The sequence below is a fragment of the Pseudophryne corroboree genome, chromosome 6, assembly GCF_028390025.1.
Source record: "Pseudophryne corroboree isolate aPseCor3 chromosome 6, aPseCor3.hap2, whole genome shotgun sequence".
Classification (NCBI taxonomy): domain Eukaryota; kingdom Metazoa; phylum Chordata; class Amphibia; order Anura; family Myobatrachidae; genus Pseudophryne; species Pseudophryne corroboree.
In genome coordinates, this window is record NC_086449.1 from 93,574,746 (window position 1) to 93,595,435 (window position 20,690).

Sequence of the window (20,690 nt, forward strand, 5' to 3'; positions counted from 1 at the left end):
TATTTCAGCTTCCCATATGGTCTAGCGGTAAGGATTCCTGGTTTTCACCCAGGCGGCCCGGGTTCGACTCCCGGTATGGGAATGGAATCTTATTGTTGTTTCTAAACAGATTCAAATGCAGAGGAACAAAAACTAATAGTTGTAGCCAGATGTTTCCTTGTGTCTGATGTGGTTCCAATTGCAGACGTGATCCACTGCTACTAATTGTGACAAGGTTTTGGGCAACTGCTGTGCCATTATCAATGGCCTTATCACAGGTAAAATTTCCAGGTATTATGAAACTGTGAGAAATGGGCTCTCTGAGGACAAAAAATCACAAAGAATAGAACAATGCATTATGCTCCCCTTTTCCATCATTGATTCCAGCTGCATGAAAAATAAAATAAAAAAATGTTACAAATGTGTCAAGTGATCTGAAAACACCTTTTCCATTAGTTATGGTCTAAAATCCTTTGGCGTTAAAACAAATTTACAGATGTTAAGTCCTGTTATAAAGAGAAAATTCCTTCAATCCGGACAGGTGTTCTGGCAACTTTACAAGAAACAGAGTTTTAACTCTCAAGTTACAATGCACTGTTCTGAGGACAACAGTCATGACAAATAGAATGAAAAATGCTTTATGCTTTTTTTCCCCTAAATGGGTACATCTTGGATGAGTTATTTGACATATTTTCTTTTATTGCTGGTCTGAAATCTTTTATAGGTCAGGTGAATTATTAAAGCTTATCTGCAATTATAAACAGATGACACAACTCTTTCTGAAAGGTAACATTTTGATGCAATCAGTCTAGTTTGTTAGAAACAGGACTGCATCTCTCATATTGCAATGCCATGCTCCCAAAATAGACATCAATAAAAATGCCCTGTGTGAGGCTTGAACTCACGAACTTCAGATTATGAGACTTACGCGCTACCAACTGCGCTAACAAGGAAACTGTAGCCTCAGATTTGGATTAGAAAAGGTGAGGCATTTTGGTTTAACAAATTTCCGATATCAGTAAAAATGTTTTCCTTGTATGAAACTTTGAAGTAGATTTATTTCAGTTTCCCATATGGTCTAGCGGTAAGGATTCCTGGTTTTCACCCAGGCGGCCCGGGTTCGACTCCCGGTATGGGAATAGAATCTTATTGTTGTTTCTAAACAGATTCAAATGCAGAGGAACAAAAACTAATAGTTGTAGCCAGATGTTTCCTTGTGTCTGATGTGGTTCCAATTGCAGACGTGATCCACTGCTACTAATTGTGACAAGGTTTTGGGCAACTGCTGTGCCATTATCATTGGCCTTATCACAGGTAAAATTTCCAGGTATTATGAAACTGTGAGAAATGGGCTCTCTGAGGACAAAAATCACAAAGAATAGAACAATGCATTATGCTCCCCTTTTCCATCATTGATTCCAGCTGCATGAAAAATAAAATAAAAAAATGTTACAAATGTGTCAAGTGATCTGAAAACACCTTTTCCATTAGTTATGGTCTAAAATCCTTTGGCGTTAAAACAAATTTACAGATGTTAAGTCCTGTTATAAAGAGAAAATTCCTTCAATCCGGACAGGTGTTCTGGCAACTTTACAAGAAACAGAGTTTTAACTCTCAAGTTACAATGCACTGTTCTGAGGACAACAGTCATGACAAATAGAATGAAAAATGCTTTATGCTTTTTTTCCCCTAAATGGGGTAGATCTTGGATGAGTTATTTGACATCTTTTCTTTTATTGCTGGTCTGAAATCTTTTATAGGTCAGGTGAATTATTAAAGCTTATCTGCAATTATAAACAGATGACACAACTCTTTCTGAAAGGTAACATTTTGATGCAATCAGTCTAGTTTGTTAGAAACAGGACTGCATCTCTCATATTGCAACGCCATGCTCCCAAAATAGACATCAATAAAAATGCCCTGTGTGAGGCTTGAACTCACGACCTTCAGATTATGAGACTGACGCGCTACCAACTGCGATAACAAGGCAACTGTTGGCTTATTTTTGGATTAGAAAAGGTGAGGCATTTTGGTTTAACAAATTTCCGATATCAGTAAAAATGTTTTCCTTGTATGAAACTTTGAAGGAGATTTATTTCAGCTTCCCATATGGTCTAGCGGTAAAGATTCCTGGTTTTCACCCAGGCGGCCCGGGTTCGACTCCCGGTATGGGAATAGAATCTTATTGTTGTTTTTAAACAGATTCAAAAGCAGAGGAACAAAAACTAATAGTTGTAGCCAGATGTTTCCTTGTGTCTGATGTGGTTCCAATTGCAGACGTGATCCACTGCTACTAATTGTGACAAGGTTTTGGGCAACTGCTGTGCCATTATCATTGGCCTTATCACAGGTAAAATTTCCAGGTATTATGAAACTGTGAGAAATGGGCTCTCTGAGGACAAAAATTACAAAGAATAGAACAATGCATTATGCTCCCCTTTTCCATCATTGATTCCAGCTGCATGAAAAATAAAATAAAAAAATGTTACAAATGTGTCAAGTGATCTGAAAACACCTTTTCCATTAGTTATGGTCTAAAATCCTTTGGCGTTAAAACAAATTTACAGATGTTAAGTCCTGTTATAAAGAGAAAATTCCTTCAATACGGACAGGTGTTCTGGCAACTTTACAAGAAACAGAGTTTTAACTCTCAAGTTACAATGCACTGTTCTGAGGACAACAGTCATGACAAATAGAATGAAAACTGCTTTATGCTTTTTTTCCCCTAAATGGGTACATCTTGGATGAGTTATTTGACATCTTTTCTTTTATTGCTGGTCTGAAATCTTTTATAGGTCAGGTGAATTATTAAAGCTTATCTGCAATTATAAACAGATGACACAACTCTTTCTGAAAGGTAACATTTTGATGCAATCAGTCTAGTTTGTTAGAAACAGGACTGCATCTCTCATATTGCAATGCCATGCTCCCAAAACAGACATCAATAAAAATGCCCTGTGTGAGGCTTGAACTCACGAACTTCAGATTATGAGACTTACGTGCTACCAACTGCGCTAACAAGGCAACTGTAGCCTTAGATTTGGATTAGAAAAGGTGAGGCATTTTGGTTTAACAAATTTCCGATATCAGTAAAAATGTTTTCCTTGTATGAAACTTTGAAGTAGATTTATTTCAGCTTCCCATATGGTCTAGCGGTAAGGATTCCTGGTTTTCACCCAGGCGGCCCGGGTTCGACTCCCGGTATGGGAATGGAATCTTATTGTTGTTTCTAAACAGATTCAAATGCAGAGGAACAAAAACTAATAGTTGTAGCCAGATGTTTCCTTGTGTCTGATGTGGTTCCAATTGCAGACGTGATCCACTGCTACTAATTGTGACAAGGTTTTGGGCAACTGCTGTGCCATTATCAATGGCCTTATCACAGGTAAAATTTCCAGGTATTATGAAACTGTGAGAAATGGGCTCTCTGAGGACAAAAAATCACAAAGAATAGAACAATGCATTATGCTCCCCTTTTCCATCATTGATTCCAGCTGCATGAAAAATAAAATAAAAAAATGTTACAAATGTGTCAAGTGATCTGAAAACACCTTTTCCATTAGTTATGGTCTAAAATCCTTTGGCGTTAAAACAAATTTACAGATGTTAAGTCCTGTTATAAAGAGAAAATTCCTTCAATCCGGACAGGTGTTCTGGCAACTTTACAAGAAACAGAGTTTTAACTCTCAAGTTACAATGCACTGTTCTGAGGACAACAGTCATGACAAATAGAATGAAAAATGCTTTATGCTTTTTTTCCCCTAAATGGGTACATCTTGGATGAGTTATTTGACATATTTTCTTTTATTGCTGGTCTGAAATCTTTTATAGGTCAGGTGAATTATTAAAGCTTATCTGCAATTATAAACAGATGACACAACTCTTTCTGAAAGGTAACATTTTGATGCAATCAGTCTAGTTTGTTAGAAACAGGACTGCATCTCTCATATTGCAATGCCATGCTCCCAAAATAGACATCAATAAAAATGCCCTGTGTGAGGCTTGAACTCACGAACTTCAGATTATGAGACTTACGCGCTACCAACTGCGCTAACAAGGAAACTGTAGCCTCAGATTTGGATTAGAAAAGGTGAGGCATTTTGGTTTAACAAATTTCCGATATCAGTAAAAATGTTTTCCTTGTATGAAACTTTGAAGTAGATTTATTTCAGCTTCCCATATGGTCTAGCGGTAAGGATTCCTGGTTTTCACCCAGGCGGCCCGGGTTCGACTCCCGGTATGGGAATGGAATCTTATTGTTGTTTCTAAACAGATTCAAATGCAGAGGAACAAAAACTAATAGTTGTAGCCAGATGTTTCCTTGTGTCTGATGTGGTTCCAATTGTAGACGTGATCCACTGCTACTAATTGTGACAAGGTTTTGGGCAACTGCTGTGCCATTATCATTGGCCTTATCACAGGTAAAATTTCCAGGTATTATGAAACTGTGAGAAATGGGCTCTCTGAGGACAAAAATCACAAAGAATAGAACAATGCATTATGCTCCCCTTTTCCATCATTGATTCCAGCTGCATGAAAAATAAAATAAAAAAATGTTACAAATGTGTCAAGTGATCTGAAAACACCTTTTCCATTAGTTATGGTCTAAAATCCTTTGGCGTTAAAACAAATTTACAGATGTTAAGCGCTGTTATAAAGAGAAAATTCCTTCAATCCGGATAGGTGTTCTGGCAACTTTACAAGAAACAGAGTTTTAACTCTCAAGTTACAATGCACTGTTCTGAGGACAACAGTCATGACAAATAGAATGAAAAATGCTTTATGCTTTTTTTCCCCTAAATGGGTACATCTTGGATGAGTTATTTGACATCTTTTCTTTTATTGCTGGTCTGAAAACTTTTATAGGTCAGGTGAATTATTAAAGCTTATCTGCAATTATAAACAGATGACACAACTCTTTCTGAAAGGTAACATTTTGATGCAATCAGTCTAGTTTGTTAGAAACAGGACTGCATCTCTCATATTGCAATGCCATGCTCCCAAAATAGACATCAATAAAAATGCCCTGTGTGAGGCTTGAACTCACGACCTTCAGATTATGAGACTGACGCGCTACCAACTGCGATAACAAGGCAACTGTTGGCTTATTTTTGGATTAGAAAAGGTGAGGCATTTTGGTTTAACAAATTTCCGATATCAGTAAAAATGTTTTCCTTGTATGAAACTTTGAAGTAGATTTATTTCAGCTTCCCATATGGTCTAGCGGTAAGGATTCCTGGTTTTCACCCAGGCGGCCCGGGTTCGACTCCCGGTATGGGAATGGAATCTTATTGTTGTTTCTAAACAGATTCAAATGCAGAGGAACAAAAACTAATAGTTGTAGCCAGATGTTTCCTTGTGTCTGATGTGGTTCCAATTGCAGACGTGATCCACTGCTACTAATTGTGACAAGGTTTTGGGCAACTGCTGTGCCATTATCAATGGCCTTATCACAGGTAAAATTTCCAGGTATTATGAAACTGTGAGAAATGGGCTCTCTGAGGACAAAAAATCACAAAGAATAGAACAATGCATTATGCTCCCCTTTTCCATCATTGATTCCAGCTGCATGAAAAATAAAATAAAAAAATGTTACAAATGTGTCAAGTGATCTGAAAACACCTTTTCCATTAGTTATGGTCTAAAATCCTTTGGCGTTAAAACAAATTTACAGATGTTAAGTCCTGTTATAAAGAGAAAATTCCTTCAATCCGGACAGGTGTTCTGGCAACTTTACAAGAAACAGAGTTTTAACTCTCAAGTTACAATGCACTGTTCTGAGGACAACAGTCATGACAAATAGAATGAAAAATGCTTTATGCTTTTTTTCCCCTAAATGGGTACATCTTGGATGAGTTATTTGACATATTTTCTTTTATTGCTGGTCTGAAATCTTTTATAGGTCAGGTGAATTATTAAAGCTTATCTGCAATTATAAACAGATGACACAACTCTTTCTGAAAGGTAACATTTTGATGCAATCAGTCTAGTTTGTTAGAAACAGGACTGCATCTCTCATATTGCAATGCCATGCTCCCAAAATAGACATCAATAAAAATGCCCTGTGTGAGGCTTGAACTCACGAACTTCAGATTATGAGACTTACGCGCTACCAACTGCGCTAACAAGGAAACTGTAGCCTCAGATTTGGATTAGAAAAGGTGAGGCATTTTGGTTTAACAAATTTCCGATATCAGTAAAAATGTTTTCCTTGTATGAAACTTTGAAGTAGATTTATTTCAGTTTCCCATATGGTCTAGCGGTAAGGATTCCTGGTTTTCACCCAGGCGGCCCGGGTTCGACTCCCGGTATGGGAATAGAATCTTATTGTTGTTTCTAAACAGATTCAAATGCAGAGGAACAAAAACTAATAGTTGTAGCCAGATGTTTCCTTGTGTCTGATGTGGTTCCAATTGCAGACGTGATCCACTGCTACTAATTGTGACAAGGTTTTGGGCAACTGCTGTGCCATTATCATTGGCCTTATCACAGGTAAAATTTCCAGGTATTATGAAACTGTGAGAAATGGGCTCTCTGAGGACAAAAATCACAAAGAATAGAACAATGCATTATGCTCCCCTTTTCCATCATTGATTCCAGCTGCATGAAAAATAAAATAAAAAAATGTTACAAATGTGTCAAGTGATCTGAAAACACCTTTTCCATTAGTTATGGTCTAAAATCCTTTGGCGTTAAAACAAATTTACAGATGTTAAGTCCTGTTATAAAGAGAAAATTCCTTCAATCCGGACAGGTGTTCTGGCAACTTTACAAGAAACAGAGTTTTAACTCTCAAGTTACAATGCACTGTTCTGAGGACAACAGTCATGACAAATAGAATGAAAAATGCTTTATGCTTTTTTTCCCCTAAATGGGGTAGATCTTGGATGAGTTATTTGACATCTTTTCTTTTATTGCTGGTCTGAAATCTTTTATAGGTCAGGTGAATTATTAAAGCTTATCTGCAATTATAAACAGATGACACAACTCTTTCTGAAAGGTAACATTTTGATGCAATCAGTCTAGTTTGTTAGAAACAGGACTGCATCTCTCATATTGCAACGCCATGCTCCCAAAATAGACATCAATAAAAATGCCCTGTGTGAGGCTTGAACTCACGACCTTCAGATTATGAGACTGACGCGCTACCAACTGCGATAACAAGGCAACTGTTGGCTTATTTTTGGATTAGAAAAGGTGAGGCATTTTGGTTTAACAAATTTCCGATATCAGTAAAAATGTTTTCCTTGTATGAAACTTTGAAGGAGATTTATTTCAGCTTCCCATATGGTCTAGCGGTAAAGATTCCTGGTTTTCACCCAGGCGGCCCGGGTTCGACTCCCGGTATGGGAATAGAATCTTATTGTTGTTTTTAAACAGATTCAAAAGCAGAGGAACAAAAACTAATAGTTGTAGCCAGATGTTTCCTTGTGTCTGATGTGGTTCCAATTGCAGACGTGATCCACTGCTACTAATTGTGACAAGGTTTTGGGCAACTGCTGTGCCATTATCATTGGCCTTATCACAGGTAAAATTTCCAGGTATTATGAAACTGTGAGAAATGGGCTCTCTGAGGACAAAAATTACAAAGAATAGAACAATGCATTATGCTCCCCTTTTCCATCATTGATTCCAGCTGCATGAAAAATAAAATAAAAAAATGTTACAAATGTGTCAAGTGATCTGAAAACACCTTTTCCATTAGTTATGGTCTAAAATCCTTTGGCGTTAAAACAAATTTACAGATGTTAAGTCCTGTTATAAAGAGAAAATTCCTTCAATACGGACAGGTGTTCTGGCAACTTTACAAGAAACAGAGTTTTAACTCTCAAGTTACAATGCACTGTTCTGAGGACAACAGTCATGACAAATAGAATGAAAACTGCTTTATGCTTTTTTTCCCCTAAATGGGTACATCTTGGATGAGTTATTTGACATCTTTTCTTTTATTGCTGGTCTGAAATCTTTTATAGGTCAGGTGAATTATTAAAGCTTATCTGCAATTATAAACAGATGACACAACTCTTTCTGAAAGGTAACATTTTGATGCAATCAGTCTAGTTTGTTAGAAACAGGACTGCATCTCTCATATTGCAATGCCATGCTCCCAAAACAGACATCAATAAAAATGCCCTGTGTGAGGCTTGAACTCACGAACTTCAGATTATGAGACTTACGTGCTACCAACTGCGCTAACAAGGCAACTGTAGCCTTAGATTTGGATTAGAAAAGGTGAGGCATTTTGGTTTAACAAATTTCCGATATCAGTAAAAATGTTTTCCTTGTATGAAACTTTGAAGTAGATTTATTTCAGCTTCCCATATGGTCTAGCGGTAAGGATTCCTGGTTTTCACCCAGGCGGCCCGGGTTCGACTCCCGGTATGGGAATGGAATCTTATTGTTGTTTCTAAACAGATTCAAATGCAGAGGAACAAAAACTAATAGTTGTAGCCAGATGTTTCCTTGTGTCTGATGTGGTTCCAATTGCAGACGTGATCCACTGCTACTAATTGTGACAAGGTTTTGGGCAACTGCTGTGCCATTATCAATGGCCTTATCACAGGTAAAATTTCCAGGTATTATGAAACTGTGAGAAATGGGCTCTCTGAGGACAAAAAATCACAAAGAATAGAACAATGCATTATGCTCCCCTTTTCCATCATTGATTCCAGCTGCATGAAAAATAAAATAAAAAAATGTTACAAATGTGTCAAGTGATCTGAAAACACCTTTTCCATTAGTTATGGTCTAAAATCCTTTGGCGTTAAAACAAATTTACAGATGTTAAGTCCTGTTATAAAGAGAAAATTCCTTCAATCCGGACAGGTGTTCTGGCAACTTTACAAGAAACAGAGTTTTAACTCTCAAGTTACAATGCACTGTTCTGAGGACAACAGTCATGACAAATAGAATGAAAAATGCTTTATGCTTTTTTTCCCCTAAATGGGTACATCTTGGATGAGTTATTTGACATATTTTCTTTTATTGCTGGTCTGAAATCTTTTATAGGTCAGGTGAATTATTAAAGCTTATCTGCAATTATAAACAGATGACACAACTCTTTCTGAAAGGTAACATTTTGATGCAATCAGTCTAGTTTGTTAGAAACAGGACTGCATCTCTCATATTGCAATGCCATGCTCCCAAAATAGACATCAATAAAAATGCCCTGTGTGAGGCTTGAACTCACGAACTTCAGATTATGAGACTTACGCGCTACCAACTGCGCTAACAAGGAAACTGTAGCCTCAGATTTGGATTAGAAAAGGTGAGGCATTTTGGTTTAACAAATTTCCGATATCAGTAAAAATGTTTTCCTTGTATGAAACTTTGAAGTAGATTTATTTCAGCTTCCCATATGGTCTAGCGGTAAGGATTCCTGGTTTTCACCCAGGCGGCCCGGGTTCGACTCCCGGTATGGGAATGGAATCTTATTGTTGTTTCTAAACAGATTCAAATGCAGAGGAACAAAAACTAATAGTTGTAGCCAGATGTTTCCTTGTGTCTGATGTGGTTCCAATTGTAGACGTGATCCACTGCTACTAATTGTGACAAGGTTTTGGGCAACTGCTGTGCCATTATCATTGGCCTTATCACAGGTAAAATTTCCAGGTATTATGAAACTGTGAGAAATGGGCTCTCTGAGGACAAAAATCACAAAGAATAGAACAATGCATTATGCTCCCCTTTTCCATCATTGATTCCAGCTGCATGAAAAATAAAATAAAAAAATGTTACAAATGTGTCAAGTGATCTGAAAACACCTTTTCCATTAGTTATGGTCTAAAATCCTTTGGCGTTAAAACAAATTTACAGATGTTAAGCGCTGTTATAAAGAGAAAATTCCTTCAATCCGGATAGGTGTTCTGGCAACTTTACAAGAAACAGAGTTTTAACTCTCAAGTTACAATGCACTGTTCTGAGGACAACAGTCATGACAAATAGAATGAAAAATGCTTTATGCTTTTTTTCCCCTAAATGGGTACATCTTGGATGAGTTATTTGACATCTTTTCTTTTATTGCTGGTCTGAAAACTTTTATAGGTCAGGTGAATTATTAAAGCTTATCTGCAATTATAAACAGATGACACAACTCTTTCTGAAAGGTAACATTTTGATGCAATCAGTCTAGTTTGTTAGAAACAGGACTGCATCTCTCATATTGCAATGCCATGCTCCCAAAATAGACATCAATAAAAATGCCCTGTGTGAGGCTTGAACTCACGACCTTCAGATTATGAGACTGACGCGCTACCAACTGCGATAACAAGGCAACTGTTGGCTTATTTTTGGATTAGAAAAGGTGAGGCATTTTGGTTTAACAAATTTCCGATATCAGTAAAAATGTTTTCCTTGTATGAAACTTTGAAGTAGATTTATTTCAGTTTCCCATATGGTCTAGCGGTAAGGATTCCTGGTTTTCACCCAGGCGGCCCGGGTTCGACTCCCGGTATGGGAATAGAATCTTATTGTTGTTTCTAAACAGATTCAAATGCAGAGGAACAAAAACTAATAGTTGTAGCCAGATGTTTCCTTGTGTCTGATGTGGTTCCAATTGCAGACGTGATCCACTGCTACTAATTGTGACAAGGTTTTGGGCAACTGCTGTGCCATTATCATTGGCCTTATCACAGGTAAAATTTCCAGGTATTATGAAACTGTGAGAAATGGGCTCTCTGAGGACAAAAATCACAAAGAATAGAACAATGCATTATGCTCCCCTTTTCCATCATTGATTCCAGCTGCATGAAAAATAAAATAAAAAAATGTTACAAATATGTCAAGTGATCTGAAAACACCTTTTCCATTAGTTATGGTCTAAAATCCTTTGGCGTTAAAACAAATTTACAGATGTTAAGTCCTGTTATAAAGAGAAAATTCCTTCAATCCGGACAGGTGTTCTGGCAACTTTACAAGAAACAGAGTTTTAACTCTCAAGTTACAATGCACTGTTCTGAGGACAACAGTCATGACAAATAGAATGAAAAATGCTTTATGCTTTTTTTCCCCTAAATGGGGTAGATCTTGGATGAGTTATTTGACATCTTTTCTTTTATTGCTGGTCTGAAATCTTTTATAGGTCAGGTGAATTATTAAAGCTTATCTGCAATTATAAACAGATGACACAACTCTTTCTGAAAGGTAACATTTTGATGCAATCAGTCTAGTTTGTTAGAAACAGGACTGCATCTCTCATATTGCAACGCCATGCTCCCAAAATAGACATCAATAAAAATGCCCTGTGTGAGGCTTGAACTCACGACCTTCAGATTATGAGACTGACGCGCTACCAACTGCGATAACAAGGCAACTGTTGGCTTATTTTTGGATTAGAAAAGGTGAGGCATTGTGGTTTAACAAATTTCCGATATCAGTAAAAATGTTTTCCTTGTATGAAACTTTGAAGGAGATTTATTTCAGCTTCCCATATGGTCTAGCGGTAAAGATTCCTGGTTTTCACCCAGGCGGCCTGGGTTCGACTCCCGGTATGGGAATAGAATCTTATTGTTGTTTTTAAACAGATTCAAAAGCAGAGGAACAAAAACTAATAGTTGTAGCCAGATGTTTCCTTGTGTCTGATGTGGTTCCAATTGCAGACGTGATCCACTGCTACTAATTGTGACAAGGTTTTGGGCAACTGCTGTGCCATTATCATTGGCCTTATCACAGGTAAAATTTCCAGGTATTATGAAACTGTGAGAAATGGGCTCTCTGAGGACAAAAATTACAAAGAATAGAACAATGCATTATGCTCCCCTTTTCCATCATTGATTCCAGCTGCATGAAAAATAAAATAAAAAAATGTTACAAATGTGTCAAGTGATCTGAAAACACCTTTTCCATTAGTTATGGTCTAAAATCCTTTGGCGTTAAAACAAATTTACAGATGTTAAGTCCTGTTATAAAGAGAAAATTCCTTCAATACGGACAGGTGTTCTGGCAACTTTACAAGAAACAGAGTTTTAACTCTCAAGTTACAATGCACTGTTCTGAGGACAACAGTCATGACAAATAGAATGAAAACTGCTTTATGCTTTTTTTCCCCTAAATGGGTACATCTTGGATGAGTTATTTGACATCTTTTCTTTTATTGCTGGTCTGAAATCTTTTATAGGTCAGGTGAATTATTAAAGCTTATCTGCAATTATAAACAGATGACACAACTCTTTCTGAAAGGTAACATTTTGATGCAATCAGTCTAGTTTGTTAGAAACAGGACTGCATCTCTCATATTGCAATGCCATGCTCCCAAAACAGACATCAATAAAAATGCCCTGTGTGAGGCTTGAACTCACGAACTTCAGATTATGAGACTTACGTGCTACCAACTGCGCTAACAAGGCAACTGTAGCCTTAGATTTGGATTAGAAAAGGTGAGGCATTTTGGTTTAACAAATTTCCGATATCAGTAAAAATGTTTTCCTTGTATGAAACTTTGAAGTAGATTTATTTCAGCTTCCCATATGGTCTAGCGGTAAGGATTCCTGGTTTTCACCCAGGCGGCCCGGGTTCGACTCCCGGTATGGGAATGGAATCTTATTGTTGTTTCTAAACAGTTTCAAATGCAGAGGAACAAAAACTAATAGTTGTAGCCAGATGTTTCCTTGTGTCTGATGTGGTTCCAATTGCAGACGTGATCCACTGCTACTAATTGTGACAAGGTTTTGGGCAACTGCTGTGCCATTATCATTGGCCTTATCACAGGTAAAATTTCCAGGTATTATGAAACTGTGAGAAATGGGCTCTCTGAGGACAAAAATCACAAAGAATAGAACAATGCATTATGCTCCCCTTTTCCATCATTGATACCAGCTGCATGAAAAATAAAATAAAAAAATGTTACAAATGTGTCAAGTGATCTGAAAACACCTTTTCCATTAGTTATGGTCTAAAATCCTTTGGCGTTAAAACAAATTTACAGATGTTAAGTGCTGTTATAAAGAGAAAATTCCTTCAATCCGGATAGGTGTTCTGGCAACTTTACAAGAAACAGAGTTTTAACTCTCAAGTTACAATGCACTGTTCTGAGGACAACAGTCATGACAAATAGAATGAAAAATGCTTTATGCTTTTTTTCCCCTAAATGGGTACATCTTGGATGAGTTATTTGACATCTTTTCTTTTATTGCTGGTCTGAAAACTTTTATAGGTCAGGTGAATTATTAAAGCTTATCTGCAATTATAAACAGATGACACAACTCTTTCTGAAAGGTAACATTTTGATGCAATCAGTCTAGTTTGTTAGAAACAGGACTGCATCTCTCATATTGCAATGCCATGCTCCCAAAATAGACATCAATAAAAATACCCTGTGTGAGGCTTGAACTCACGACCTTCAGATTATGAGACTGACGCGCTACCAACTGCGATAACAAGGCAACTGTTGGCTTATTTTTGGATTAGAAAAGGTGAGGCATTTTGGTTTAACAAATTTCCGATATCAGTAAAAATGTTTTCCTTGTATGAAACTTTGAAGTAGATTTATTTCAGCTTCCCATATGGTCTAGCGGTAAGGATTCCTGGTTTTCACCCAGGCGGCCCGGGTTCGACTCCCGGTATGGGAATGGAATCTTATTGTTGTTTCTAAACAGATTCAAATGCAGAGGAACAAAAACTAATAGTTGTAGCCAGATGTTTCCTTGTGTCTGATGTGGTTCCAATTGCAGACGTGATCCACTGCTACTAATTGTGACAAGGTTTTGGGCAACTGCTGTGCCATTATCAATGGCCTTATCACAGGTAAAATTTCCAGGTATTATGAAACTGTGAGAAATGGGCTCTCTGAGGACAAAAATCACAAAGAATAGAACAATGCATTATGCTCCCCTTTTCCATCATTGATTCCAGCTGCATGAAAAATAAAATAAAAAAATGTTACAAATGTGTCAAGTGATCTGAAAACACCTTTTCCATTAGTTATGGTCTAAAATCCTTTGGCGTTAAAACAAATTTACAGATGTTAAGTCCTGTTATAAAGAGAAAATTCCTTCAATACGGACAGGTGTTCTGGCAACTTTACAAGAAACAGAGTTTTAACTCTCAAGTTACAATGCACTGTTCTGAGGACAACAGTCATGACAAATAGAATGAAAAATGCTTTATGCTTTTTTTCCCCTAAATGGGGTAGATCTTGGATGAGTTATTTGACATCTTTTCTTTTATTGCTGGTCTGAAAACTTTTATAGGTCAGGTGAATTATTAAAGCTTATCTGCAATTATAAACAGATGACACAACTCTTTCTGAAAGGTAACATTTTGATGCAATCAGTCTAGTTTGTTAGAAACAGGACTGCATCTCTCATATTGCAACGCCATGCTCCCAAAATAGACATCAATAAAAATGCCCTGTGTGAGGCTTGAACTCACGACCTTCAGATTATGAGACTGACGCGCTACCAACTGCGATAACAAGGCAACTGTTGGCTTATTTTTGGATTAGAAAAGGTGAGGCATTTTGGTTTAACAAATTTCCGATATCAGTAAAAATGTTTTCCTTGTATGAAACTTTGAAGGAGATTTATTTCAGCTTCCCATATGGTCTAGCGGTAAAGATTCCTGGTTTTCACCCAGGCGGCCCGGGTTCGACTCCCTGTATGGGAATAGAATCTTATTGTTGTTTTTAAACAGATTCAAAAGCAGAGGAACAAAAACTAATAGTTGTAGCCAGATGTTTCCTTGTGTCTGATGTGGTTCCAATTGCAGACGTGATCCACTGCTACTAATTGTGACAAGGTTTTGGGCAACTGCTGTGCCATTATCATTGGCCTTATCACAGGTAAAATTTCCAGGTATTATGAAACTGTGAGAAATGGGCTCTCTGAGGACAAAAATTACAAAGAATAGAACAATGCATTATGCTCCCCTTTTCCATCATTGATTCCAGCTGCATGAAAAATAAAATAAAAAAATGTTACAAATGTGTCAAGTGATCTGAAAACACCTTTTCCATTAGTTATGGTCTAAAATCCTTTGGCGTTAAAACAAATTTACAGATGTTAAGTCCTGTTATAAAGAGAAAATTCCTTCAATACGGACAGGTGTTCTGGCAACTTTACAAGAAACAGAGTTTTAACTCTCAAGTTACAATGCACTGTTCTGAGGACAACAGTCATGACAAATAGAATGAAAACTGCTTTATGCTTTTTTTCCCCTAAATGGGTACATCTTGGATGAGTTATTTGACATCTTTTCTTTTATTGCTGGTCTGAAATCTTTTATAGGTCAGGTGAATTATTAAAGCTTATCTGCAATTATAAACAGATGACACAACTCTTTCTGAAAGGTAACATTTTGATGCAATCAGTCTAGTTTGTTAGAAACAGGACTGCATCTCTCATATTGCAATGCCATGCTCCCAAAATAGACATCAATAAAAATGCCCTGTGTGAGGCTTGAACTCACGAACTTCAGATTATGAGACTTACGTGCTACCAACTGCGCTAACAAGGCAACTGTAGCCTTAGATTTGGATTAGAAAAGGTGAGGCATTTTGGTTTAACAAATTTCCGATATCAGTAAAAATGTTTTCCTTGTATGAAACTTTGAAGTAGATTTATTTCAGCTTCCCATATGGTCTAGCGGTAAGGATTCCTGGTTTTCACCCAGACGGCCCGGGTTCGACTCCCGGTATGGGAATGGAATCTTATTGTTGTTTCTAAACAGTTTCAAATGCAGAGGAACAAAAACTAATAGTTGTAGCCAGATGTTTCCTTGTGTCTGATGTGGTTCCTATTGCGGACGTGATCCACTGCTACTAATTGTGACGAGGTTTTGGGCAACTGCTGTGCCATTATCATTGGCCTTATCACAGGTAAAATTTCCAGGTATTATGAAACTGTGAGAAATGGGCTCTCTGAGGACAAAAATCACAAAGAATAGAACAATGCATTATGCTCCCCTTTTCAATCATTGATTCCAGCTGCATGAAAAATAAAATAAAAAATTTTTACAAATGTGTCAAGTGATCTGAAAACACCTTTTCCATTAGTTATGGTCTAAAATCCTTTGGCGTTAAAACAAATTTACAGATGTTAAGTCCTGTTATAAAGAGAAAATCCCTTCAATCCGGATAGGTGTTCTGGCAACTTTACAAGAAACAGAGTTTTAACTCTCAAGTTACAATGCACTGTTCTGAGGACAACAGTCATGACAAATAGAATGAAAAATGCTTTATGCTTTTTTTCCCCTAAATGGGGTAGATCTTGGATGAGTTATTTGACATCTTTTCTTTTATTGCTGGTCTGAAAACTTTTATAGGTCAGGTAAATTATTAAAGCTTATCTGCAATTATAAACAGAAGACACAACTCTTTCTGAAAGGTAACATTTTGATGCAATCAGTCTAGTTTGTTAGAAACAGGACTGCATCTCTCATATTGTAATGCCATGCTCCCAAAACAGACATCAATAAAAATGCCCTGTGTGAAGCTTGAACTCACGACCTTCAGATTATGAGACTGACGCGCTACCAACTGCGCTGACAAGACAAATGTAGCCTTAGATTTGGATTAGAAAAGGTGAGGCATTTTGGTTTAACAAATTTCCGATATCAGTAAAAATGTTTTCCTTGTATGAAACTTTGAAGGAGATTTATTTCAGCTTCCCATATGGTCTAGCGATAAGGATTCCTGGTTTTCACCCAGGCGGCCCGGGTTCGACTCCCGGTATGGGAATAGAATCTTATTGTTGTTTCTAAACAGATTCAAAAGCAGAGCAACAAAAACTAATAGTTGTAGCCAGATGTTTCCTTGTGTCTGATGTGGTTCCAATTGCAGACGTGATCCACTGCTACTAATTGTGACGAGGTTTTGGGCAACTGCTGTGCCATTATCATTGTCCTTATCACAGGTAAAATTTCCAGGTATTATGAAACTGTGAGAAATGGGCTCTCTGAGGACAAAAATCACAAAGAATAGAACAATGCATTATGCTCCCCTTTTCCATCATTGATTCCAGCTGCATGAAAAATAAAATAAAAAAATGTTACAAATGTGTCAAGTGATCTGAAAACACCTTTTCCATTAGTTATGGTCTAAAATCCTTTGGCGTTAAAACAAATTTACAGATGTTAAGTTCTGTTATAAAGAGAAAATCCCTTCAATCCGGATAGGTGTTCTGGCAACTTTACAAGAAACAGAGTTTTAACTCTCAAGTTACAATGCACTGTTCTGAGGACAACAGTCATGACAAATAGAATGAAAAATGCTTTATGCTTTTTTTCCCCTAAATGGGGTAGATCTTGGATGAGTTATTTGACATCTTTTCTTTTATTGCTGGTCTGAAAACTTTTATAGGTCAGGTAAATTATTAAAGCTTATCTGCAATTATAAACAGAAGACACAACTCTTTCTGAAAGGTAACATTTTGATGCAATCGGTCTAGTTTGTTAGAAACAGGACTGCATCTCTCATATTGCAATGCCATGCTCCCAAAATAGACATCAATAAAAATGCCCTGTGTGAGGCTTGAACTCACGACCTTCAGATTATGAGACTAACGCGCTACCAACTGCGCTAACAAGGCAACTGTAGGCTTATTTTTGGATTAGAAAAGGTGAGGCATTTTGGTTTAACAAATTTCCGATATCAGTAAAAATGTTTTCCTTGTATGAAACTTTGAAGTAGATTTATTTCAGCTTCCCATATGGTCTAGCGGTAAGGATTCCTGGTTTTCACCCAGGCGGCCCGGGTTCGACTCCCGGTATGGGAATGGAATCTTATTGTTGTTTCTAAACAGATTCAAATGCAGAGGAACAAAAACTAATAGTTGTAGCCAGATGTTTCCTTGTGTCTGATGTGGTTCCAATTGTAGACGTGATCCACTGCTACTAATTGTGACAAGGTTTTGGGCAACTGCTGTGCCATTATCATTGGCCTTATCACAGGTAAAATTTCCAGGTATTATGAAACTGTGAGAAATGGGCTCTCTGAGGACAAAAATCACAAAGAATAGAACAATGCATTATGCTCCCCTTTTCCATCATTGATTCCAGCTGCATGAAAAATAAAATAAAAAAATGTTACAAATGTGTCAAGTGATCTGAAAACACCTTTTCCATTAGTTATGGTCTAAAATCCTTTGGCGTTAAAACAAATTTACAGATGTTAAGCGCTGTTATAAAGAGAAAATTCCTTCAATCCGGATAGGTGTTCTGGCAACTTTACAAGAAACAGAGTTTTAACTCTCAAGTTACAATGCACTGTTCTGAGGACAACAGTCATGACAAATAGAATGAAAAATGCTTTATGCTTTTTTTCCCCTAAATGGGTACATCTTGGATGAGTTATTTGACATCTTTTCTTTTATTGCTGGTCTGAAAACTTTTATAGGTCAGGTGAATTATTAAAGCTTATCTGCAATTATAAACAGATGACACAACTCTTTCTGAAAGGTAACATTTTGATGCAATCAGTCTAGTTTGTTAGAAACAGGACTGCATCTCTCATATTGCAATGCCATGCTCCCAAAATAGACATCAATAAAAATGCCCTGTGTGAGGCTTGAACTCACGACCTTCAGATTATGAGACTGACGCGCTACCAACTGCGATAACAAGGCAACTGTTGGCTTATTTTTGGATTAGAAAAGGTGAGGCATTTTGGTTTAACAAATTTCCGATATCAGTAAAAATGTTTTCCTTGTATGAAACTTTGAAGTAGATTTATTTCAGTTTCCCATATGGTCTAGCGGTAAGGATTCCTGGTTTTCACCCAGGCGGCCCGGGTTCGACTCCCGGTATGGGAATGGAATCTTATTGTTGTTTCTAAACAGATTCAAATGCAGAGGAACAAAAACTAATAGTTGTAGCCAGATGTTTCCTTGTGTCTGATGTGGTTCCAATTGCAGACGTGATCCACTGCTACTAATTGTGACAAGGTTTTGGGCAACTGCTGTGCCATTATCATTGGCCTTATCACAGGTAAAATTTCCAGGTATTATGAAACTGTGAGAAATGGGCTCTCTGAGGACAAAAATCACAAAGAATAGAACAATGCATTATGCTCCCCTTTTCCATCATTGATTCCAGCTGCATGAAAAATAAAATAAAAAAATGTTACAAATGTGTCAAGTGATCTGAAAACACCTTTTCCATTAGTTATGGTCTAAAATCCTTTGGCGTTAAAACAAATTTACAGATGTTAAGTCCTGTTATAAAGAGAAAATTCCTTCAATCCGGACAGGTGTTCTGGCAACTTTACAAGAAACAGAGTTTTAACTCTCAAGTTACAATGCACTGTTCTGAGGACAACAGTCATGACAAATAGAATGAAAAATGCTTTATGCTTTTTTTCCCCTAAATGGGGTAGATCTTGGATGAGTTATTTGACATCTTTTCTTTTATTGCTGGTCTGAAATCTTTTATAGGTCAGGTGAATTATTAAAGCTTATCTGCAATTATAAACAGATGACACAACTCTTTCTGAAAGGTAACATTTTGATGCAATCAGTCTAGTTTGTTAGAAACAGGACTGCATCTCTCATATTGCAACGCCATGCTCCCAAAATAGACATCAATAAAAATGCCTTGTGTGAGGCTTGAACTCACGACCTTCAGATTATGAGACTGACGCGCTACCAACTGCGATAACAAGGCAACTGTTGGCTTATTTTTGGATTAGAAAAGGTGAGGCATTTTGGTTTAACAAATTTCCGATATCAGTAAAAATGTTTTCCTTGTATGAAACTTTGAAGGAGATTTATTTCAGCTTCCCATATGGTCTAGCGGTAAAGATTCCTGGTTTTCACCCAGGCGGCCCGGGTTCGACTCCCGGTATGGGAATAGAATCTTATTGTTGTTTTTAAACAGATTCAAAAGCAGAGGAACAAAAACTAATAGTTGTAGCCAGATGTTTCCTTGTGTCTGATGTGGTTCCTATTGCAGACGTGATCCACTGCTACTAATTGTGACGAGGTTTTGGGCAACTGCTGTGCCATTATCATTGGCCTTATCACAGGTAAACTTTCCAGGTATTATGAAACTGTGAGAAATGGGCTCTCTGAGGACAAAAATCACAAAGAATAGAACAATGCATTATGCTCCCCTTTTCAATCATTGATTCCAGCTGCATGAAAAATAAAATAAAAAAATTTTACAAATGTGTCAAGTGATCTGAAAACACCTTTTCCATTAGTTATGGTCTAAAATCCTTTGGCGTTAAAACAAATTTACAGATGTTAAGTCCTGTTATAAAGAGAAAATCCCTTCAATCCGGATAGGTGTTCTGGCAACTTTACAAGAAACAGAGTTTTAACTCTCAAGTTACAATGCACTGTTCTGAGGACAACAGTCATGACAAATAGAATGAAAAATGCTTTATGCTTTTTTCCCCCTAAATGGGGTAGATCTTGGATGAGTTATTTGACATCTTTTCTTTTATTGCTGGTCTGAAAACTTTTATAGGTCAGGTGAATTATTAAAGCTTATCTGCAATTATAAACAGAAGACACAACTCTTTCTGAAAGGTAACATTTTGATGCAATCAGTCTAGTTTGTTAGAAACAGGACTGCATCTCTCATATTGTAATGCCATGCTCCCAAAACAGACATCAATAAAAATGCCCTGTGTGAAGCTTGAACTCACGACCTTCAGATTATGAGACTGACGCGCTACCAACTGCGCTGACAAGACAAATGTAGCCTTAGATTTGGATTAGAAAAGGTGAGGCATTTTGGTTTAACAAATTTCCGATATCAGTAAAAATGTTTTCCTT

At 37.2% G+C, this 20,690-nt stretch overlaps 40 non-coding genes across 40 annotated transcripts; 20 read left to right on the forward strand and 20 right to left on the reverse strand.

The window, feature by feature from the left end:
- Positions 1 to 10: 10 nt before the first annotated feature.
- TRNAE-UUC (transfer RNA glutamic acid (anticodon UUC)) lies at positions 11 to 82 on the forward strand. Its single transcript has one exon. It is a non-coding gene; the product is annotated as a tRNA-Glu (tRNA).
- A 777-nt stretch (positions 83 to 859) lies between these two features.
- Positions 860 to 932, reverse strand: TRNAM-CAU (transfer RNA methionine (anticodon CAU)). Its single transcript has one exon. It is a non-coding gene; the product is annotated as a tRNA-Met (tRNA).
- Positions 933 to 1,046: 114 nt separating this feature from the next.
- On the forward strand, positions 1,047 to 1,118 carry TRNAE-UUC (transfer RNA glutamic acid (anticodon UUC)). The gene has a single exon. It is a non-coding gene; the product is annotated as a tRNA-Glu (tRNA).
- Positions 1,119 to 1,895: 777 nt separating this feature from the next.
- On the reverse strand, positions 1,896 to 1,968 carry TRNAM-CAU (transfer RNA methionine (anticodon CAU)). Its single transcript has one exon. It is a non-coding gene; the product is annotated as a tRNA-Met (tRNA).
- Positions 1,969 to 2,082: 114 nt separating this feature from the next.
- On the forward strand, positions 2,083 to 2,154 carry TRNAE-UUC (transfer RNA glutamic acid (anticodon UUC)). Its single transcript has one exon. It is a non-coding gene; the product is annotated as a tRNA-Glu (tRNA).
- Positions 2,155 to 2,930: 776 nt separating this feature from the next.
- TRNAM-CAU (transfer RNA methionine (anticodon CAU)) lies at positions 2,931 to 3,003 on the reverse strand. The gene has a single exon. It is a non-coding gene; the product is annotated as a tRNA-Met (tRNA).
- A 114-nt stretch (positions 3,004 to 3,117) lies between these two features.
- Positions 3,118 to 3,189, forward strand: TRNAE-UUC (transfer RNA glutamic acid (anticodon UUC)). Its single transcript has one exon. It is a non-coding gene; the product is annotated as a tRNA-Glu (tRNA).
- Positions 3,190 to 3,966: 777 nt separating this feature from the next.
- TRNAM-CAU (transfer RNA methionine (anticodon CAU)) lies at positions 3,967 to 4,039 on the reverse strand. Its single transcript has one exon. It is a non-coding gene; the product is annotated as a tRNA-Met (tRNA).
- A 114-nt stretch (positions 4,040 to 4,153) lies between these two features.
- Positions 4,154 to 4,225, forward strand: TRNAE-UUC (transfer RNA glutamic acid (anticodon UUC)). Its single transcript has one exon. It is a non-coding gene; the product is annotated as a tRNA-Glu (tRNA).
- Positions 4,226 to 5,001: 776 nt separating this feature from the next.
- TRNAM-CAU (transfer RNA methionine (anticodon CAU)) lies at positions 5,002 to 5,074 on the reverse strand. Its single transcript has one exon. It is a non-coding gene; the product is annotated as a tRNA-Met (tRNA).
- Positions 5,075 to 5,188: 114 nt separating this feature from the next.
- TRNAE-UUC (transfer RNA glutamic acid (anticodon UUC)) lies at positions 5,189 to 5,260 on the forward strand. Its single transcript has one exon. It is a non-coding gene; the product is annotated as a tRNA-Glu (tRNA).
- Positions 5,261 to 6,037: 777 nt separating this feature from the next.
- TRNAM-CAU (transfer RNA methionine (anticodon CAU)) lies at positions 6,038 to 6,110 on the reverse strand. Its single transcript has one exon. It is a non-coding gene; the product is annotated as a tRNA-Met (tRNA).
- Positions 6,111 to 6,224: 114 nt separating this feature from the next.
- On the forward strand, positions 6,225 to 6,296 carry TRNAE-UUC (transfer RNA glutamic acid (anticodon UUC)). The gene has a single exon. It is a non-coding gene; the product is annotated as a tRNA-Glu (tRNA).
- Positions 6,297 to 7,073: 777 nt separating this feature from the next.
- On the reverse strand, positions 7,074 to 7,146 carry TRNAM-CAU (transfer RNA methionine (anticodon CAU)). Its single transcript has one exon. It is a non-coding gene; the product is annotated as a tRNA-Met (tRNA).
- Positions 7,147 to 7,260: 114 nt separating this feature from the next.
- On the forward strand, positions 7,261 to 7,332 carry TRNAE-UUC (transfer RNA glutamic acid (anticodon UUC)). The gene has a single exon. It is a non-coding gene; the product is annotated as a tRNA-Glu (tRNA).
- A 776-nt stretch (positions 7,333 to 8,108) lies between these two features.
- On the reverse strand, positions 8,109 to 8,181 carry TRNAM-CAU (transfer RNA methionine (anticodon CAU)). Its single transcript has one exon. It is a non-coding gene; the product is annotated as a tRNA-Met (tRNA).
- Positions 8,182 to 8,295: 114 nt separating this feature from the next.
- Positions 8,296 to 8,367, forward strand: TRNAE-UUC (transfer RNA glutamic acid (anticodon UUC)). The gene has a single exon. It is a non-coding gene; the product is annotated as a tRNA-Glu (tRNA).
- Positions 8,368 to 9,144: 777 nt separating this feature from the next.
- Positions 9,145 to 9,217, reverse strand: TRNAM-CAU (transfer RNA methionine (anticodon CAU)). The gene has a single exon. It is a non-coding gene; the product is annotated as a tRNA-Met (tRNA).
- Positions 9,218 to 9,331: 114 nt separating this feature from the next.
- On the forward strand, positions 9,332 to 9,403 carry TRNAE-UUC (transfer RNA glutamic acid (anticodon UUC)). Its single transcript has one exon. It is a non-coding gene; the product is annotated as a tRNA-Glu (tRNA).
- A 776-nt stretch (positions 9,404 to 10,179) lies between these two features.
- Positions 10,180 to 10,252, reverse strand: TRNAM-CAU (transfer RNA methionine (anticodon CAU)). Its single transcript has one exon. It is a non-coding gene; the product is annotated as a tRNA-Met (tRNA).
- Positions 10,253 to 10,366: 114 nt separating this feature from the next.
- On the forward strand, positions 10,367 to 10,438 carry TRNAE-UUC (transfer RNA glutamic acid (anticodon UUC)). The gene has a single exon. It is a non-coding gene; the product is annotated as a tRNA-Glu (tRNA).
- Positions 10,439 to 11,215: 777 nt separating this feature from the next.
- On the reverse strand, positions 11,216 to 11,288 carry TRNAM-CAU (transfer RNA methionine (anticodon CAU)). Its single transcript has one exon. It is a non-coding gene; the product is annotated as a tRNA-Met (tRNA).
- A 114-nt stretch (positions 11,289 to 11,402) lies between these two features.
- On the forward strand, positions 11,403 to 11,474 carry TRNAE-UUC (transfer RNA glutamic acid (anticodon UUC)). The gene has a single exon. It is a non-coding gene; the product is annotated as a tRNA-Glu (tRNA).
- Positions 11,475 to 12,250: 776 nt separating this feature from the next.
- Positions 12,251 to 12,323, reverse strand: TRNAM-CAU (transfer RNA methionine (anticodon CAU)). The gene has a single exon. It is a non-coding gene; the product is annotated as a tRNA-Met (tRNA).
- A 114-nt stretch (positions 12,324 to 12,437) lies between these two features.
- Positions 12,438 to 12,509, forward strand: TRNAE-UUC (transfer RNA glutamic acid (anticodon UUC)). Its single transcript has one exon. It is a non-coding gene; the product is annotated as a tRNA-Glu (tRNA).
- A 776-nt stretch (positions 12,510 to 13,285) lies between these two features.
- Positions 13,286 to 13,358, reverse strand: TRNAM-CAU (transfer RNA methionine (anticodon CAU)). Its single transcript has one exon. It is a non-coding gene; the product is annotated as a tRNA-Met (tRNA).
- Positions 13,359 to 13,472: 114 nt separating this feature from the next.
- TRNAE-UUC (transfer RNA glutamic acid (anticodon UUC)) lies at positions 13,473 to 13,544 on the forward strand. Its single transcript has one exon. It is a non-coding gene; the product is annotated as a tRNA-Glu (tRNA).
- A 777-nt stretch (positions 13,545 to 14,321) lies between these two features.
- On the reverse strand, positions 14,322 to 14,394 carry TRNAM-CAU (transfer RNA methionine (anticodon CAU)). The gene has a single exon. It is a non-coding gene; the product is annotated as a tRNA-Met (tRNA).
- Positions 14,395 to 14,508: 114 nt separating this feature from the next.
- Positions 14,509 to 14,580, forward strand: TRNAE-UUC (transfer RNA glutamic acid (anticodon UUC)). The gene has a single exon. It is a non-coding gene; the product is annotated as a tRNA-Glu (tRNA).
- Positions 14,581 to 15,356: 776 nt separating this feature from the next.
- Positions 15,357 to 15,429, reverse strand: TRNAM-CAU (transfer RNA methionine (anticodon CAU)). Its single transcript has one exon. It is a non-coding gene; the product is annotated as a tRNA-Met (tRNA).
- Positions 15,430 to 15,543: 114 nt separating this feature from the next.
- TRNAE-UUC (transfer RNA glutamic acid (anticodon UUC)) lies at positions 15,544 to 15,615 on the forward strand. The gene has a single exon. It is a non-coding gene; the product is annotated as a tRNA-Glu (tRNA).
- A 777-nt stretch (positions 15,616 to 16,392) lies between these two features.
- Positions 16,393 to 16,465, reverse strand: TRNAM-CAU (transfer RNA methionine (anticodon CAU)). The gene has a single exon. It is a non-coding gene; the product is annotated as a tRNA-Met (tRNA).
- Positions 16,466 to 16,579: 114 nt separating this feature from the next.
- On the forward strand, positions 16,580 to 16,651 carry TRNAE-UUC (transfer RNA glutamic acid (anticodon UUC)). Its single transcript has one exon. It is a non-coding gene; the product is annotated as a tRNA-Glu (tRNA).
- A 777-nt stretch (positions 16,652 to 17,428) lies between these two features.
- TRNAM-CAU (transfer RNA methionine (anticodon CAU)) lies at positions 17,429 to 17,501 on the reverse strand. Its single transcript has one exon. It is a non-coding gene; the product is annotated as a tRNA-Met (tRNA).
- A 114-nt stretch (positions 17,502 to 17,615) lies between these two features.
- Positions 17,616 to 17,687, forward strand: TRNAE-UUC (transfer RNA glutamic acid (anticodon UUC)). Its single transcript has one exon. It is a non-coding gene; the product is annotated as a tRNA-Glu (tRNA).
- A 776-nt stretch (positions 17,688 to 18,463) lies between these two features.
- Positions 18,464 to 18,536, reverse strand: TRNAM-CAU (transfer RNA methionine (anticodon CAU)). The gene has a single exon. It is a non-coding gene; the product is annotated as a tRNA-Met (tRNA).
- Positions 18,537 to 18,650: 114 nt separating this feature from the next.
- Positions 18,651 to 18,722, forward strand: TRNAE-UUC (transfer RNA glutamic acid (anticodon UUC)). Its single transcript has one exon. It is a non-coding gene; the product is annotated as a tRNA-Glu (tRNA).
- Positions 18,723 to 19,499: 777 nt separating this feature from the next.
- TRNAM-CAU (transfer RNA methionine (anticodon CAU)) lies at positions 19,500 to 19,572 on the reverse strand. Its single transcript has one exon. It is a non-coding gene; the product is annotated as a tRNA-Met (tRNA).
- A 114-nt stretch (positions 19,573 to 19,686) lies between these two features.
- On the forward strand, positions 19,687 to 19,758 carry TRNAE-UUC (transfer RNA glutamic acid (anticodon UUC)). Its single transcript has one exon. It is a non-coding gene; the product is annotated as a tRNA-Glu (tRNA).
- A 777-nt stretch (positions 19,759 to 20,535) lies between these two features.
- TRNAM-CAU (transfer RNA methionine (anticodon CAU)) lies at positions 20,536 to 20,608 on the reverse strand. The gene has a single exon. It is a non-coding gene; the product is annotated as a tRNA-Met (tRNA).
- Between the last annotated feature and the right edge of the window lie 82 nt (positions 20,609 to 20,690).